The following is a 13409-nucleotide window of genomic DNA, read 5'->3' on the forward strand; positions in this document are numbered from 1 at the left end:
ATGCCCAAGATGCATTTATCCTCACCCACACACTGGGAAAACTGGGAAGGATGCAAGGCTCAGCCAGGAGCTCTTCCCCTTCTCAACTGGCCCATGGTGGTGAGTTGGGTCTGAACCCAGCCAAAGCATTCTACTGTGGCTTTCATACAGCTCCCAAATTCATCACATCTCGGTCACTTGGGGACGCTGGATTCACCCAGTTCAGCTCAGTAATATGATTTGCTTTGTTTCCTTTATTCAGGGACCCAAGTACATTTTATACATTAACCTGAGCCTTTCACCAGCGCAATTAATTCAGCAAACTGGGCTATTCATACGGCCGTTGTTGCTGAAAGATGTGCAATATGAGCCACTAAAAATATATAAACAACAACATACGGGGCTGCAGAGTGGATTGGCAGAAAGTAATTAAGTGAGCTGGAAACTGGCCAGGACAGTAAAATGAATTCGTTTGTTTGGATTGCTTTTCTTTTTTTTTCCAAATGGCCAGAAGTGGTCCAGGCTTCATATCGCTGCCCAGCTCTGTGTACCAGCTGGGAGAAGCAGCCTTCTCTGCTGCAGGATGGCAGCAAACCCATTGGATCAATGCACCAGATCCCTATCTTGGCATATATGAGGTGAGAAGCAACACGCTCTTTCCAAGGACCCAAACAGTGCTGTATGTACAGCAACCAGTGCAGCTGGGTGCAGACCTCACCTGTGGTCTCTGGAAGAGCAGAAGAGGAGGACTGCAGCTGCTGAGTCAGGGAGACATCTCGCTGTCTGCAGTTCTTGCAGACTTCTAAACCCTGTAGTTCACCTGCACAGCTCTAGCATCTGCAAGCCCCCTGTGCAGGATCTGCACCTGGCCCAGCTCCTTCTGAGCTGACTTTCAGCCTTATTGTGCTTATGCAACCCAAGAGCTCCTGCAGGAGCTCAGCACCTCAGAAAGATCTTTCAGGATCAGAGTGCACGTGTGAGCGTACACGTGCACAAGAGTCAAAGCTGCATCCAGAGCAAGAGACACACAGACCTACAGCCCCCCAGACCAGCCTCTCTGCCCCCTCTAGCTTTTACTAAGGGGCAGTTGCTGCCTGACTGAGCTCCTGCTCACTACAGCTGTACCTGCCCTGGGGTGAATCAGTCCTTAGGGATGTTCCCCTACCAGCACCCCACTGCAAGCTCCATGGGCTCTCCCTGCCCCGCAGTGATGCTGGATCATAACCAGAGCTCATCTCTTCCAGCATCCTTCCCCATTCCAATCACCCTGCATGGCCTTCCAGCCCCAGAGCCGCATCCTGACCTGGACCATAGCTCCCAGCTGCTTCCAGCCCTCTCTCACACTAATTACATGAGGTTGTCCTGGGGTAGGGTGAAACAAACAATCTGAGCTACAGCACAAGAGGCCAAAATGCCCTGAAATTGCTGTTTATGTGGGAAATAAACAGCTGCAAAGAGTAGAGAGGTCACAGTGAAGTGTGGAGTGGGAAGAGCAAGCCTCTCTTTGACTTCTTCTGCCTCTAGAGAGCATTGTTGCATTTTCTTCCCAGCAAGAGACAAGAACAGAGGCATCTCCCTGCTCTGCAAGTAGTGGTACTTGAAATGCTGCAGTGGCACATAACAGTCTCACATTAAAACCCCCATACATCCCTTTTGCAAGCTCTGAGGACTAACAAAGCCTCGCAGAGAAGGTCACCGTGCTTTTGGATTCAGCTTGCTTCTCATTCAACATGCACCAGGGGCTTACAGCAAAACACTTCTTGGGAAAGGGCAATTGTTCCTCTCTGAGCAGAGCAGAAGGGCCCTGCAAAGCATCATGGTGTGGGCAGGAGATGGGGAGGGAGGTGGTGAGAGTGTGGGCAGAAGGAGAAAGAAGCAGGACCTCGTGTGCATGATCCGTGCTCTGCTCACCTGCGGAATGCAGCCCTTGCTTAGGCACCAAGAGAGAGGACAAATCCCTGATGGGACCGTAGTGAGCCTCACCTGCTGCATCTGTGTGCAGGATCCATCCCACCGCAGCATCCCTGAGTGACATCACCACCTCCTCTTCCTCCTGCTCCATCTGCCCCATCCTGCCCTCGCTCCCCCCCCCTCCCGCCCGCTCCCTCAGTCCAACTCATTATCCACGATCAATTAAAATATATTTTTTAAAAGTGCATCATTACTGCTATGAAGAGAAAGGTTATTACTGGTCCAATTTGCCACGGACAGAATAATTACTGTCTCCCACGCAGTGAGTCAGGCTGCAGCCAGGGCTCGGCTGCCAGGGACGAATGGTGTCTGGTGGCAGCCGGAGGGCAATGTGCTCAGGCTGATGGGCTGATAAGGGGCAGCAGACATCGGTGAGAACACGTTGTAATGAGCTGCCTTCACTGAAGCGCTCAGTGCTTTCAAAGCTGGCATGTCTGCCATCATTCTCTTCTTCTGGAGCGCGGGAGGGAAACTAGAGGGACAAGGACAAGGAAGGCATGCAAAGGGCAAAGCAAAAATACCATTTTGCACGAGCTCAGCTGCTGTGAAATCCTTTAGAGAACTCCCAGCTGCACATCCAGCGTGTCTCAGGGGAGGACAGGAGCAGGCTTTTGGCTTCTCCAGGTCACGGCCACCTGGGCAGAACAGAGGGAAGTTCTGAGCAAAGCCGGCACTTGGCAGCCATCTGCACAGCCAAGAGTTGTTATAATCAGCACCAGCCGGTTTGATATGGCGCTTGTTTGCAGAGGAAAGAAGAACAGGAAGTGCTGGTGCTAGAAGGCAGGGCGGCAGCTGAGCCACCAGGATTCCTATGGGAACCAATACTTTCCTTACAATGACAACCAATTCACCAAAACCTTGGCAACATAGGAAATCTCAGCTCAGAGAGCTGCTGCCCAGCATAGTGCTCTGAAGCATTGCTTTCCCTTGTATATCCCCACTCCCACCCCTGGCACTCTGCTGAGCTGGTCTCCCCATCAGCTGAGACCTTAACCCCTGTGCAAACCCTGGCAGCAGGCAGGAAAGACACAGCCCTGTGATGCAATCAGTGTACTCCTCTTTTGGGGTGGTTTAGGGTTTGCTTCCGGGGCTCTGGGCCCAGTGGGAATGCTGGGGATGGGTTGGGGTTGAACTCGATCTTAGAGGTCTTTTCCAACCTTAATAATTCTGTGATTTTACAGTCTTACAGTCTTATAAGCCATCAAGACAGGGGATCCTAAGATCACACAGGGGGGAAATGAAAGCAGCACGGTGTGGCAGGGGGTCGAGGCACCACACAGTGGTGGCACCCATCTGTCACTGGCTCACCTCATCACATCCCCATCCCTGCAGGCAGCGGGTTTGCTTCCAGCTTGGGTATTCCTGGAAATCGCCTCCAGTGTCAAAACATGGGCAGGAAGGAGGTTGATCCAGAGGTTGTTTTTGTGACTTTTGTTCTGTTATTTTTTTACAGTGGCTGTTCTCCAAGTGTTAAACAATTGGCCAACCAAGGGATCCTGCTACGAAGTCAGGAGTTATATTTAAATTTCGGCTTTTCCAGTGGGGCTGGGATTTAGCAGAGGAGTGGGGAGGTTTGCACACCTCTCTCCCAGAAGGGTTTATAATGGAGCACAGCATTCTCCAGTACGTGGACACAAATGCTCAGCTCTGGCTATGCAACAGAGCTTTTCTGATGCTTTATGAATGATTGCTATGAACGGAGAAAGCCAGAAAATCCACCTGGACTGCAAATTCGCACCAGAATAGGGTGGTTTTTAACCAGAGAATAGAAGACATTTCCCTCTGTTTAACTGCCCACCAGTAGGCATTGAAAGCTGCATGGCCCCTGCAAGCAAAACAAGAGTAGCAGGGCAAAGCCTTTGTCCCATGGCCGCCTTTGATGCTGGATGTGGAAGGGGAAATTTTCCTCAGCACTGAGCAGGTTTTGGCGAGCTCTTGGTTTTCACACCCACTCAAGCAAAAGTGTATTTTCTAGCAAAGGAAAGTATGTCAGGCCATTGATTTCTTGGGCAACTGCACTGCAGAGCAGACAGAGCTAAATTCAGTGATGCATTAGGCTGCTGGCTGCAAACCAAGTACCTAGTAAAAAATTGCTTTAAAAACAAAAACACACCTTTTTGTTGTTGCTGTTGTTTCGTGGTACATTTGGAGAATAACCTGCCTGCTTTTAGACTTCTGTCCTTGGCTACCCAATGCCAAACAGGGGGAAGAGCACTGCACAGGCTGTGAAAGGAGAGAACATCAGAGAATTGTAGGCTCATTAAGGTTCTTAAAGACCACTAAGCTCATCAAGCTCAACCATCAGCCCATCAACCATCAGCCCATCCCACCATGCCCACTGCTCTAGCTCCAGGAAGCAGTGGAGGATCAATAGAGAGGCACCTGTTTAACTACCTGCCTTAACAGCTCTACACCTGACAGAGGCATGCAACAAAAAGAGCAGTCCCGAGCCACCTCCTGCAGAGCAGCACATCCCTGTACTGCACTAAGGATGGCTGCCCACTGCTCAGCATCAACCAATGAGGGCTGACAACACCGTGGCCACTGCTCCCTGCTAGGTGCTCCCTGCACAGCTCTGATAGAGCACGGAGCCTGGCTGTGTTCCCAGCAGGAGCAGTGAGCACACAGCTGAGGCCTCCCCCAGATTTTCACCCCGTAGCTTGAAGGGCCTTGGCATTTTAGACACTTTGATTGCAAGTGGGAAGAGTTCTTCCTTCTGGCCTCTGTTCCCTTCTGACAGGTTTAGCCAGATGGAGAGACACGATTACGGGAGCAACGATTGGCACCGCTCCTCCATCCATCCCACTTTGGTTTGCAAATGCTGAATAACGAGAAGCACTTGGCTGGCAAGACCTTGCCACCGCGGGCTCCATTTGCAAACAGCAGCACCTAAAGTGCAACCATCCATCAAAGCAAAGCAGGGGCAGCCCATCCGCTTGGCTCTCTACGCTGCATTGAGTGCAGCTCCAGAAATGCAAAGGCTGAAGTTAATAACGATCCTCCCCTCCCATGCCCACCTCCTCCCAACCCACCCCCCAGGGAAGTTCAGTGGGGGCAGAAGGGATCCGTTCCCTGCCACCCCCAGGCAGTGCTGCCACAGGGAATTGAAGACAGCCATAATTTCTTGAGAGAACATTTCCAGGCGTGCCCAGATAAATTATTCACAAGGAATAAGAGATGAACCCATCTGGAAAAGAATAAAATAAATAAATAAATAAATAAAAAACCAAATAGAAAAAGGCCACTGGAATCTGGCCAGCAGCTTTCTGCTGTAAGGCTGTTGCCAGTTTGCAAAGTTTGTGTTTGCTCTGTGAAAGAAGATAGCAATTATTTATACTGGGTTAATGGAAAGGGGATCCGTAGCATGACATAAAGGGTGAGCAAATTGGGAAGCAGAGAATAACGCCATGCTCCTGGACAGGAGGAAGGACAGAACATGCCTCATCTTTGCCATAGCAAGGAAAAATCATCTCAGAACCATCCTGGCTGGTATTTACCCCATTTAGCACTCAGAACGTTAAAGCTCTGTTGCAAATTTTAGAGAAGAAAACATATTTCAGCAGTGTTTGTTGGAAATATCATTAGGATAACAGTCACCCCCGCAATGTTTTATTGCAGGCATTTACTTCCATGCTTCCATTTGCAGTGATTACTCCCGAAATTACTTCTAAACATCCAAACTGCAAAGGAGAGGAGTTAGTCTGGAGCTGCGATTGATTGCTGTGTTTACTCTTGCATGAGCAATGGTAATAGATCTACCTCTTTTTGCAGTGTTTGGCTTAAAGAGATGCTGGAGCCCTCGGTGAATGCATCTCTACAGCTGGAGGCTGAGCTGGCAGAGCTGTGTGCTCCCTGCACAGGGACCTGGTGCCACCTCAAAGTCAGACACGTCGCTAAGCAAAGCACAGCACAGAACCTCTGCTGAAAACACATTTCTTTGGCTGGAATGTATTGAGAAAGGGTGGGGAGATCTGTGAGGAAAGAAAAAAAAAGCATAGACCAAAAAACTACAATTTGCATAAGGTAGTTTGTGAGTGCATCTCAGCAATGTTGGGTAACAAACACCTGGGATTTCAGCTTCTTTAATCAACACTTAGAGCAGATTTAATAATGCATTAGGAGCAGACAGGCAAAAGGAGTTTGGGGAAACGACAGGAAAATAAAGTAGATAAATGCACTAATTGCAGCTTATCTGACAGCTCCACTTTCTCCTCTGCAGCTGAGACTCCAGATCTAATATTTATACATTAGGCAGGATTGATTCCCTGGGCTGAAACACGGCTCTGTGCAGGGTGGCAGTGGCTGATGGGTGGACACCATCTCTCCAAATGCCAGCGTGGGGCTCTTCCATGTCCTGCAGACTAAAGGAGAAAGCCCTTCGCAACAGACAGGGGCTGCATACAGCGGGGGTGACCCGATGGACATGTAGTTTCTACACATGTGGGCAGGGCTGCTTTGCAATGGTTTTGTTCATGTATTTGTGCGTTTAGGAGGGGGCAGGTGGGCTCCCATCCTTCTGGGGAGCTACTTACCCAAACCATCTGCATGTAGATAAGAGGCTCCAAACTGCAAATCTGTACCTTGGTCACTTCCCATAAAGAGAGGGTGGAGGGGGGGGAAAGCAGCTGAAAACAGAGAATGTGAATAACGACAGACACAGCCCCACAGAGCATCTCTGCACCTCAGGGTTTTCCATGGCTCCATCAATTTGGCCAGGAGAAGTCTGGCCTCCTCAGACCCAAACCCCAAGCCCAATCCTAACCCAAGCTCCCCTCCCTGCATTAGGGCAGCCCCAACACATTCTGCAGCCCTGGGTCTTTCCTGCCCAAAATGCCCCTCAGAAGGGGCTTGTTAAAATGTTTGATTCCATTCAGTGCTTCTGCCAAGAAACGGCCAAATCCAGGGTGGCCTCAACTGGTTGTGCAACTTGAAGAGGAGGCCTTCTGGGGCTTTATCCAAGGCAAATCCCAGGCAGATAACATCTTCCCGGGCCACAGCAAGCAGCCCCCTGTTGTTCTGCACAACCACAGCATCTGCAGCCCCTTTCACACAGCAATCAATCATAGAAGGGCTCAGTGGCAGGAGCTGGCAGGGACCGAGTGTGTCAAAGTGCCTGAGCTCACGCACTGCCGCAGAGGGCAGGATTTAATGAGGGGAAAAGCACAAAGTGAAAAAAGCCAGCAGCAGCCGAAGTGCTGACCCAGCACATTCAAAGCAAAGCTTTCGGGTTGTTTGGTTGTTGTTGGGTTTTGGGGCAGGGGGGGTAGGGGTTGGGGTGGGGAGGGGGGGAGGAGAAAATCATCCTGAAGTCATTGCTCCTGAAGCATGTCAGCTTAACACCAGAAAGTTCATCACAATGCTCCCAGCACTGATTGCTGATGAAAAGAAGGTGGAAATGCATGAGATCACTCGGCTCCTCTGGGCTTTGTGCTGTGCCTGGCCATGCATTTCTCATCCTCTGGAGCCACCCCAGAGAGCAGACATCGTTAATCCCCACCATGGATCTCTATGCTCTGTTCCCTGTAGAGAAGTGCTATGATGCACCCACTCTGTTGAATGACAGTCAATATCCATGAGCCACCTAAACCCAGGAGAGATCTAGAAACACGCCAGTGCCTCAGCCCACAGTGCCTTCCCCTGCAACCTGTGACAGCATCTTGGAAGGAAATTCTCCCAAGCCCAGGCAGAGATCCAGCTCTCCTCTAGCCTTTGTTTTCAGGAGCATTGATTTCACAGTGTGAGCAAAGTGATCTGAAAGGTAATCCCAGCCCACTCACAACCACAGCACCGCAAAGGCAGGGATGCTCCTGATGTGGCTTCTCCAGGGGTCTGGAATCCCCACATGAAGGACTGATGCTGGTTCTCCAGCCAAAGGACTTCGATACATCTTCTGGGCCTGCTCTCATTGGGGCTGTGTGGATGCAGGGATAGGTACTAGGCACAGTGCTCTGCAGGACCAGCAAGCAGCCAGTATGGCATTTGATCTTCAAGGCACCTCAGGAACTTCCTAACATCCCTATGGAGGTGTGTTGTATTCCCATCCCCACACCATGCCCAATGTCCTGGCAGGATTTACTAGATAACTGCTGAAGCTGCTTGCAGCCTGCTCTGGATGCTCCCCCTGGTCCCAATGTGTGCCTGGGGCTCCCTGGCACATCTTCCAGCCCACACTCACCATTTCCAGCAGTGAGAAGCTGAGGCCTTGCAGAGCTTCACAAGGGATGCCCATCCCTCTCAGCTTCCAAAACCAATCTCCCAGGCTGCCAGCTTTGCCTCGGACCAATCTTCATTCCATCTATCCCAAAGGCACAGAGGGGAAATGGCCACACAAGCACTGAGCAGCCCCGAGGTTGCTGAAAGCAGAAGAAAACAGGGCAGAGCATTGCTGGCAGAGTTAATTTGAACCAAGCAGTGCTTGGTGGAAAAGGAAGGGGTGCTGTGGTGACAGCCAAGGCCACTATGGGACAAGATGGGGAGAGCAAAAGGCTTGCTCCCAAAGCTTGGGTGCAATTGTTTCCAGTGCTCTAAAGCAAGAAAAGCCCAGGATATGTGTGCAGAACCCTCAACCTGCACATGGGCAGTGCTAGAAGCAGTGAAACGTGGCTTCTTACCCGGGGTATTGCCTCTGCTGCTCTCATTTTGTGCCTAATTAATGGAGACTTATTGTTTTGTGCAACACAATAGCTACAGCCAAGGAGCAATCATTCTGGATGGAGCTTGTGCTTAGGAAACAAAGATATTTCAGGACAACTCACAGCATCAGCGTAAGGCAAGCAGTATCCACACACTGAAATGCATCTGCCCGGCATCTCTCCTTCTTCCTTTGGTCCAGTTCCTCCAGCTCTCCCATTTGAGCAGGGACTCATCCCCAGGCAGGCAAATCCCCTCACATGCTGCTTGCTGTAGGTGATGGATGGCTTCAAGGCAGGGCAGGAGGAAGCAAAACCTCCTACCTCCAGCAGGCAGGATGCAGTCCCAGTCACCTGGCTTACCCCAATTTCCCCTCCCTGCAGCACCAGCACATGAGGGGAATCCCCAGGGCTGCTGCAGTTGGCTGGAACAACCAGCCCTGCCAGCTGGTTTCAATTTTCTCTGTGTTAGTAAAAGGGGAAAAAAAAAAAAAAAAAGAAAAAGAAAAAAAAGGCCTTTTAATACTTATTCAGCATCTCTTTTTTAGCTAAACAAAAACATAACACTGATACCTCATCGGTTTGTAATGACAGCCCCATGGGGAGTTAGCGCTGTGCTGAATGCCCTGGGAGCCCCATCCCAGCTCACCAGGTTAGCATGTGTTGGGAGCTCTGGTGTGGAGATGGCAGCCAGCTTTTGGTGTTGAAAAGCCAAATGTAAAGAGCTACGAGTATGTCCAAAGTGCAGGATAAGCACCAGCAGCAGGTCAACAGCACCCACCGGCCCCAGCATCCCCACACCAGCCAGCTTCAGCCTCTGCCCTTTTCCTCCTTGACACCTCCTTGTCCAAACTGACAAAGCTTCCTGGCACTGTCAAATGCAATTAAAATTCCTTTACGTGGCCAGTATTTTGCAGTCATTCCATTATCTCCTGTGTGCTCTGCTGCTTTGTTGAGCTCAATTCATCAGGAATCCATCTCTTGGTGGATAGGGCTGTATTTAGGAGACCTGTGTTTGTGTTTGAATGGGTCTATTCATGCACCCCACGCCAAGACTGACATCCCAAGGACACACTTGCAGTGATTTCAATTAGAGGCATGGCTGCTGTGCGTATATTTCCATTGAAGCCATGGTTTGCTTTGCAGCAGGAAATTAGAGTGAGCAAGGAGATGGAGGCAGGCCTTCCCTGTCATTGCACTTACTGCTCTGGGGGCTGCAAGTACCCAACCTGAGCATGCATTATTCCTTGCTCCATCTTTCCAAAGAGACAAAGCCCTGAAGTTGACTGCAGGTTCCTGCAATGGGAGCACGGTGCCTCCTGTGGACTCCCAGCAGCACTGCAGAGGAGCTGTGCTGATGTCCCTAAACAGCACAGACAGTACCAGAGCTCCCAGTTTCCCTTCAGAAATGGGACAACCCACTTGTCACCCCAGAGCCCACACACCAGCCAAGGAGGCACTGCAACACCAGCTTGGAACCTGCCATCTCAGCATCACCCAGCCCTGCATCCCAACAAGCACACAACAGGCTGCTGAAGCAACAGTGACAATAAAGGTGATGTTGTTAGCACCTCTTCCTTTGCACTGGGTAGAGATGAGGGAACCTCTGTGTCTTGCACTGTTCAGGGGTGACCCTGTGCCAGCCAGCACAATTTGGCCCCCATAGTGCTAAAATTAACCTCCTGTGTGGACACAGCCAAACATGGCATTGAAGCACATTTGTTCTGAAATGTTCCTTCTCATTATCATATATATATATATATCCACTTAACAGAAACAGGGAGAAAAAGAGCTACTGTCACCCTTTGAGTGCAACAAGACACATCCTTTGGAGGGCTGGGAGCTGCTGTGAATTAAGAACATTTCTTCTCCATTCAGTGGTCTGGAAAGCTCAGAACACAGCAAATATTTCAGATCTCAGCTCAGTCCCAAATGAATTTTTCCCTGCATATTTTTAGCCCAGCCTCTGAACGAGGAAACCTGCTCTTTGCTCAACTCTGCCCTTCTATTCCCAAGATGATGAGCACAAAAATCCTCTCTCAAACACCACCTTCACCACGCAGGGTTGTGATGCTGCACTGGGGAGAGATGGACCCAATGCCAAAGGTGCAGCAGCAAGAAAAGCAGCAGCAAAGCAAAGCAGCCCAAGGCCAGCACTGGAGCATAAAGACTGTCACAGCTTTACTAAGCCCATCCCAAGTCCCCAGGGATGGCCCTCTCTTGTTGCCATGTCTTCCAGCATAAGAGGCTGGAGAGCAAAGCAGGGTCCAGCATCACCCTGCAGAGCCCACTGACACTGCGGCAGCACCAATGCTATCACCTCAGCACATCCCTGGTCCTGTCCTGGTCCTGTCCTGTCCTGACAGCCCCAATAGAGCAGCAGTAGCTCCTCAGTCCTTTTGGCCATTTGCCATCATTTCCCATCCCATGCATTCCCTTCCATTTAGAGATATCATCAGCTGAGAATTCAAGCTCAGATGTTTGTTATTGCGAGTGTCATTCCAAGCCAAGCTACGAGCAGCCCTGCTCAGCCTTGCCCTGCGCTCTCACCACAGAGGCGCAGCAGCTGAGTCAGCGCTCCACACGGGCAGATATGAGCTCTTTGCTCTCCCTGCAGCTCCTTGGGATTTTTACCACCTCTTGCTTTTTCGCTCCTGTTTCTTCCCCAAGTCTAAATGAGCAAAGGGACTGGGGAGCGAGGGGGGAAAGAAATAAATCTCCTGCAGAGTGTTGCATCAGAAAGCAGATTCCCATAAGGATTCATTTCACTGGAAATAGAAAGACCTTCATTTTTCAGCAGGGTGAGCTCAGAAGGGCTGAGCCTCACTGGCACAGCAGAGCTGTGGTCCCCATGTCTTGCGTCCACAGGCCTGGCCTCCCAACAGGCACCTTCTGACCTCTGTGAGCCTCCATCATGTCTGGGGTCTCCCTATGCAGCATGAGCCTGCACCAGCCCCAGTGCTGCACAGATGGGATGGATGGATTCTGCTCAATCCCCCATTGCTGGGCAGCATCTCCCATCCTTCCCAACAACCAAGCTGTATCCCAGCCCTCCTCCATGCCTGGTGTGGCTCCTAACATTGGAAAAAACTTCCCTGTTTGTTTGCCCAACAACATCACGGCCAAGGAGAAGCTCTCCACATCTACATCCAGCCCCAGCTCTGGGCACCACCTAACAATGGGCAGAGCAAGGGGACCATCAGGAGCAAGATGCTCCCATCTGTCCTGTTGCTTTGCCTTTGCATTCAGCACAAGACAGCACCAGTCTGCAGATCGCAGTGCCCTTTCCCAGAAGATAATGTCATGCTTAACAAGGAACTTTGCTTTTTTATTAATATTAAATTTGCTATGTGTTTGAAGAGCTGGGTCATCTTTGACTCACTCCAATGCCCCAAGCATCAGAACTCGCTCTTGTGACTGATGAATATTCCCTACTGAGCGCTCACATCTGCAGATGAGGTGCTAATGCTAAGTAAAATCCCGCAGCAATTTGTGCATTAGAAGTCAGAGAACATTAGCAGAAACTTCCCTGCTATTTTCACCGGTGAAGGGAACTTTGACAGACTGGGAGAGAAAGGAGAGCCCATTAGCCCATTTCTGCTTTACCTAAGGGTGGCTGGGGGCACTTTGGAGGAGAAGAGGAAAATGTGCCAAGACACGATCATTCCATGTGCTGGATTTGATTGCAGTGCCTGGTGTTCACCTCGGGCACGAGCAGCCCCAGGAGTATCTTCAGCACTGAGCCCAGAAGGGACCACTTGAGGATTTCCAATCCAATTCTTTTACTGACAGCTGGAGGGGCATCACATGGCCCACAGTTCTCCAAAATCAGGATTGCATCACTGATTTGTGTCTCCCAGCAACTGAACAGTGCTATGTGTGGCACAGTGAGCTGCCCGAGACCCGGCAGCTATATTTAACCCAGGGCAGACCACATCCATCCAACAAATTCCCAGGAAAGACAAACACATGGGACTGCTTTTGCTGTGCCAGAGCTGAAACCCACCCAGGGCATAGCAATTGTGGAGAAATCCCTTAGCGTTGGCACATGGGGATGCCCAGCAGCCCTGGCACAGGGCAGCAGCAGGAGCTGATTTGGCAAGAAGCTCTACACATCTCTGCATAACGCTGCTGACACACACCTGCCTCGCTCCTTCTGGGGGAGAAAAAGAAGCAGCTTTCATCCTTCTGTGTGAGCAGAGCTGAGGCTACAGCCTTGCATCAGTAACAGAACAGGAAGAGAGCTGCCTTTGCTTTTGAACAGTGGCACCGCAGATCTCAGCATGCCCATCACAGCTCTCTGCAGTTGCCTAAATGAATGCACTCAGCCACCAGGACCACAGCAGAGACAGGCTCTGATGTCACCTTTCTGGGACACCCGAGCAGATCTGCCCTGGTTCTGCCTCATTTGCAGCTTCAGCCCCAAGCCATCCTGCAGCACAAACAGCACACCCTGCTGCAAACACTCTCCTCGGCACCAAACCTGTGACTGCAGACAGCTCTGGCCCTCCAACCCTTTATTAGTGCCCAGCAGTGCAGCAAGGCAAAGCCTTCCGGCCCCAGGGCAGGAGCTGCCTTCTCAGCCTCGTTCAGCTCACAGCTTTACCCCCTGCTTGCTTTGCAGAAGCAGTTTCCCACTGCCAGCCCCCATGCTGCAGCCTATTTATCCTTCTGGGGTAGCTGCCCTTTCACAGCAGTGAGAAAAAGCCATGTTCCTTGCATTTGGGGCCAGGGCTGCTTATTTGCACTTGAAATCCAAACCATTTGCTCACTTGCCCCAAGTGATGCTGATGCAGCCAGCGACCCATGACAGCTCTGCATCCCCCTGTC

The sequence above is a fragment of the Excalfactoria chinensis genome, chromosome 15 (genome assembly GCF_039878825.1).
Source record: "Excalfactoria chinensis isolate bCotChi1 chromosome 15, bCotChi1.hap2, whole genome shotgun sequence".
In the NCBI taxonomy this organism is placed as follows: domain Eukaryota; kingdom Metazoa; phylum Chordata; class Aves; order Galliformes; family Phasianidae; genus Excalfactoria; species Excalfactoria chinensis.